Consider the following 6558-nt stretch of genomic DNA (forward strand, 5'->3'; position numbering starts at 1 on the left):
ACTTGGTTAAGGTTGCGTCCACTTTCTCCACTGTAAAGTTACCCTTTTGCCCATTATAATTAAGAGGTAATTTGTGGGGCGATCCTTTGATACTATGTAAATGTAGGGTTCTTCATTACATTTCTATCCATTAGTGTTAGCACCCATTGATGATTATTACAAAGGTGGTTGCTAAACAATGATTTTTATTTTTATATTTTTATTTTTTAAAAAACATACCTTTATTGATTTCAGAGAGAGGAAAGGAGTGGGGGAGAGAGAGATAGAAACATCAGTGATGAGAGAGTCATTGATCGGCTGCCTAGCCCTCAACCGGGGCATGTGCCTTGACCGGGAATCGAACCCCGATCTCCTGGATCCTAGGTCGATACTCAACCCCTGAGCCATGCCCGGCTGGGCAACAATTATTTTTTAAATTCCATCATTTCTTATATATTTATTAGTTGGCGTTCCTTTGTAAGGATTAGTTTCTCCTTGTCCTCCATTTATTTATTTAGATCAGTATGGACTCATGGATCCTTTTTAAATTCAAATTCATTTAATGGATGGTAAAACAAGATCCTCCAGGCTCATCTTGTATTTTCCCCGCCCCAGCCCTGGAATCAGATTTCAACAAGAAGCCCTGGTTCCTGTTAGTGAAAAGTGGTAATTAGGGAAATCAATCAGAGGCACATGAATTAGAAAAGAATAAAGAGATCTCTATTTTCAGAGATATGGTTTTATATCTGGCAAACCCTAGAGAATCAATGATAAAACTAATTCTAACAAGAAAAGTATTCACCAAAGTGGAAGGATATAAAATGAGCACAGAGAAATCAGTGGCCTTCATATATACAAATAATAACCAGCTAGAGGATATAATAATAGAGAAACCCTTGCTTATACTAGCAACAAAGATAACATACTTTAACAAGGAACCTAACAGGAAATGTGAAAAAAAATTTATGCAAGGAAAACTTTAAAAATGTATTTGCCAAAACACATCTTTATAGCACACACACACAAAAATGCATAATAATGTGTGAAAAAATTTTAAATTCAACAAGGAGGTCAGGGAATTCCAGAATGGCATGAAGATTGCAACAACATAACCTAACTGTTTACAAATAACCCCACTGAAGGGCGTGGGGAGAAGACATGCTGACCTAAGTAACCTTGGAAAATGATATTTTACTGGAAACTCCAAGGCTAAAGACAAAAGGAACCATAGAAAAGCAGTTAAACTCAATTTTGATAACGTTGTTTCCCACGGGGTACAGGTTAACAATTCTGAGATTGCTATACATGTCTACTGGGATTGAACAATTAAGTAAATGAGTGGTAGATGGCTGGAGCCAGGTTTCTCACGGTTGGAGTAGGAGGCTACAGATGAGCAAGAAAGGAAGGCTAGAATGAACCATGTGGTACTAGTATGAATTCATGTTTATCTTAAAGTATATACAGATTAATAGAAATGGAAATAATTAGAGATATGTATGTATACATGAGCTAGTATACATACATCTATTTCCTAGCTCCTAGGATCATAAACATATTCAAAAAATTACTGACACACTGTGAGAAAATATATGCAACATATATTACAGTACAGTGTTAATATCCTCAACATACAAAGAACTTTTGAAATTGAGGGGGGAAAGTCCCAAAAGCCAACAGAAAAATAATCAAAAGATGTGAATAGATAATTCACACATTTTAAAAATTTTTTTAATTTTTTTTTTATTGATTTCAAGGAGGAAGGGAGAAAGAGAGAGAGAAACATCTATGACAAGAGAGTCATTGATCCACTGCCTCCTGCATGCCCCCTGCTGGGGATCGAGCCCAAAACCCAAGCATGTGCCCTGACCAAGAATAGAACCTTGATCTCCTGGATAATAGGTCGATGCTCAACCGCTGAGCCATGCCGGCTGGGTGACAATTCACACATTTAAAAAAAGATTTTTAAATGGCCCTTAGATATATGAAAAGCACAATCTCACTCTTAATTAGAGACACATAAAATAGAACTACACTAAGAGAATGGATAAAAACAAGTTGTGATATATCCATACTATGCTATTCTACTCATCAATAAAAAGGAAAAAACTCTGATACACACTACAACTTGGATGAATCTCAAAAGCATTATGCTGAGTGAAAGAGTACATACTGTCTGATTCTATTTGTATAAAACTCTACAAAAGACAATTTTTTAAAACATTATTATTATTTTTTAATCTTCACTAGAAGGTATTTTTTCCATTGCTTTTTCAGAGAGAGTGGAAGAGAGAGAGAGAGAGAGAAATATTGATGCGAGACACATTGATTAGTTGCCTACCAAATGCGCCCCAACTGGGGTTTGAGCCTGCAAATGAGGTACATGCCCTTGGCTGGAATCGAATCAAACCCAGGACCCTTCAGTTCGAGGGCCGACGCTCTAACCACTGAACAGAACCAGGTAGGGCTACAAAAGATAAATTTAATCTACAGTGATAGCCAATCAGTGGTTGGCTGAAGTGGGGAGGGGTTGAGATGGGGCATAAAGTAACCTTTTGGGGGTGATGAAAATGTTTTATATATTGACTGTGGTGGTGGTTACAAGGTTGTATACATTTGTTAAAACTCACTGAACTGTATCTTTAACATAGATATATTGAAGGGGAGCAGAATATGTCACTCCAAAATGTGTTACTTTTTCATGTGGATTCTTTTGAGCCGAAGGCAATCAAGACCCAAAAGACTGAAGGAGTTGGTCCGAAGGTTGTGGGTTATTGTTAAGCTGATTAACAAAAGACTCAAGGAAAACTTTTACCTCTCCCCCAACTGCCTAAAAGAATTTAGATAGGGGAGCTGTACCAGAAAACTATTATCAGAGATAACTTTTTATCTGAAAGACTTACTTCATGGCAGGGCAAATATCTGACTACCAAACATCTGCTCTTCTCATTTTCCTGTGGATTGCCCTCCTTACCTTTGAAGTCCCAGGCCCCTGTCCCATTCCTTAGCTCAGGATGGCATATAAGCCTCAATTGCTTGCCTGCCTTTGGGTCTCATATTTTATGGGAGTCCCACATGTATGAAATTATATTTGTTTTTCTTCTATTAATCTGTCTGTCAATTTAATTATTAGATCAGGCCAAAGAACCTAGTAAAGTCATTTACACCTATGAAAATTAGAAAACTACAATGAGATGCCATTTCTTACCTCTCAGATCAAAGAAAAAAATTAAATATGACAACACAGTCTGTGTAGAAGCTGAGGCACTCAAATACATTGCTAGTGGGAATGAAACTGGAATAGCCCTTTTGTGAAGGAATTTGGAAATACCTAACAAAACTCTTACACTTTCACCAATCCTAGCTCTATGAATTTACTCTGAAGATACACCTCAGATAATATAAAAATACGTATATGTACAAGGGTATTCTTTTTGACATTGTTTATAATTGCAAAACAATGGAAACTATCTACATGGGCAAACATAGGTGAGTGGTTAAATTATGATACAGCTACAAAAGAGTACTACATAGCAGAGAGAGAGAGAGTGAGAGAGCAAGATTATCAAACAGAAAATGCAAAGTATGCTGTTCTTTATGTAGGATAAATAAGATAATATACATGTATCTGTTCATTTGTGCAAAAACACAGAAAGAATAAACCAGAAAGTAAATAGATTGGTTACCTCAACAAGGGTGGGACGTGCAAAATGGAATTCAACCAGAAACAAAGAAACCCAACAATATTTCAAACGAATCACACAGCCTCATTGAAGGGGGAGGGGAGGGGGAGAATGAACTCAAGTAATTTTTGAATACATCATTTGACTACCATCAGATTAAAGACAAAAGAAGCTGCATCGAGTATTGAAGCTATAGTAGGCTTGTTAAACACAGTATTTGATGCTGTTTAACAGAGTATAGACCACCATGAGCCTAAAGACAAAAGAAGCTCTATTGCCCTCTAGTCGGTAGATTTGTTTTTCACAGTCTTATGAGCTAGCAATTCTGGTTATTTAATGTGTATTATATGATTACATGAAAAAGTAAATTTATTGTGGTTAATGGGAGACAGGTTTTTACTGGGAAAGAGATTTACAAATACTATGGAAAGTGAAAAAACTAGAATGAACCTTGTACTGTTGGGTTGAAATGGAAGATATTAGTAATGAATTAATGTTTTTTAAAAATATATTTTTGCCCGGCCGGGCATGGCTCAGTGGTTAAGCATCGACCTGGGATCCAGGCGATCAGGGTTTGATTCCCAGTCAGGGCACATGCCTGGGTTGCGGGCTGCAGTTGATCAATGACTCTCTCATCATTGACGTTTCTATCTCTCTCTCTCCCTCTCCCTTCCTCTCTCTGAAATCAATAAAAATATATTTAAAAAAATAATAAAATTAGATTAAATTAAAATTAAAATATATTTTTATTGATTTTAGAGAGAAAGAAACATTGATGAGAGAGAACCATCAATCGGAGGGCCTCCTGCACGCCCTCCACTGGTGCCCTGACTGGAAATCAAACCAGTGACCTCCTGCTTCATAGGTCGATGCTCAACCACTGAGCCACGCCAGCCAGGCTGAATTTATCTATCTATCTATTTATTTATTTATTTAAAAAATATTTATTGCCCGGCTGCGCGTGGCTCAGGGGTTGAGCATTGACCTAGGATCCAGGAGGTCGTGGTTCAATTCCAGGTCAGGGCACATGCCCGGTTGTGGGCTCGATCCCCAGTCGGGGGAGTGCAGGAGGCAACCAATCAATGACTCCCTCATCGTTGATGTTTCTATCTCTCTCTCCCTCTTCCTCTCTCTGAAATCAATAAAGGTATATTTTTAAATATTTTAAAAATAAATAAATAAATTATATATATATATCTTTATTGATTTCAGAAAGAGGAAGGGAGAGGGAGAGAGAGAGTTGAAACGCCAATGATGAGAGAATCCTCGTTGATCTGCTGTCTCGTGCACGCCCTCTGCTGGAGATTGAGCCCGATACCCTGAATTTACCCTGAAGATACACCTCACTGGGAATCAACTTTGATCTCCTGGATCCTAGGTTGATAATCAACCACTGAACCACACCCAGCAGGGCCTGAATTTATGTTTTAAAAATATGTATACCTATAGCAAAATATAAAAATGGATATAGATGTGTGTACACATGGATTAGAATATACACACATACAGTATACACACAAAAATTATATACTTTGAATAATTATAAAAGCAGTGTTTATTAAAATATATTTCATTTTCAAAATTTAATAGAATCTACAGCTATCAGCTGTTAAAGTGTGTATACATTTTTGGGGGAGACACCCTGTATATTTCCTAGCTCTGTATACTTGAGAGGGCCTGGAAACAATTACATTCTAGTAGTAATGAGGGCTGAAAAAGAATGTGTCTGGAGCATCTTGCAGTGATAGAAAAAAATGATAGGGGCAAGTCAAAGGGACACAGAACTCAGTTTGAAGGAGCTCTCACTGGCCAAATCTGAGACAATTTGAGGGTCAAAGGAAATAATGATAAGTGATTGATTATAATTCACTGAATAAAATAAGAATGTGAGTGTACCAATATAAATACATACATAAATGGGGGAGAAGAGAAAGCTCTTCCTTGCAGTAGAACAGCAACTAATAAGTATCACAGGAATGTTGGTGTTAAGAAATCAACAACGGATGCTGAAGCCAATGGTTCAGAATTTTTATATATAGAGAATGATAAAGCAAAGTTGGCAAAATGTGAACAATGGATGGATCTGGGTAAAGAGTGCATGGAATTCCTTGTACCATTCTTGCTTTTCTGTAAGTTTAAAATTAAATCAAAATTAACCCCCCCCCCCGAAAAAAATAAAGAAAATAGGGAGTGTCCTAGTATTGATATGTTGTTGCTAACCATGCTAATTCTTTTATTTCCCAAATAAAAACTACTGTTTGGCTAGTGGGGGTTTGCAGAGAGGGGCTGGAAAGCAATAGAGAGGCCTTTTTTTCAAAAATTGATTTTAAAGAGAGAAAGGAAGGGGGAGAAACATCGATTCCTTGTTCCACCCATTCATGCATTCATTGGTTGATTCTTTTGTGTGCTCTAACCAGGGATCCAACCGGCAACCTTGGCGAATGGCGATGAAGCTCTAACCTGAGCTACCAGGCCAGGGCCCACAAGAAGGGCTTAATAATGCACCTTAATACTTAAGTTCCTGATGTTTCGCCGTTCTGTTTTTGTTTTGTTTTTAAATGAAGCTTTTTCGTTTGATTCACTGCTATTCTTCCCTCTCAGGTATTTTAAATTTATTGGTAATAAGGTCCTTTACCTAAGAGGAAGTACATCATCACGTTAAGAAAATCAGCATCAAATCTTAGAAAAAATAAAAAAAATAAGAAAAAGAAAAGGGCCAAAGGCTTCACAAGAGGCGGGATTCCCCTTTGGAGTCACCCAGGGGAGGGCGGGAACAAGACCAGCTCAGAGCTTCCGCTTTCATTTCTCTGGTTATTAAGTCAACCATTCTCATTAAAGGAGAACGGTGGAAAGGTGATTTTCTGTCGGCAAAAACTCCCTTCCCGACGAGTCCACCCAT

This window comes from Miniopterus natalensis, chromosome X (genome assembly GCF_054644295.1).
Source record: "Miniopterus natalensis isolate mMinNat1 chromosome X, mMinNat1.hap1, whole genome shotgun sequence".
NCBI lineage: Eukaryota > Metazoa > Chordata > Mammalia > Chiroptera > Miniopteridae > Miniopterus > Miniopterus natalensis.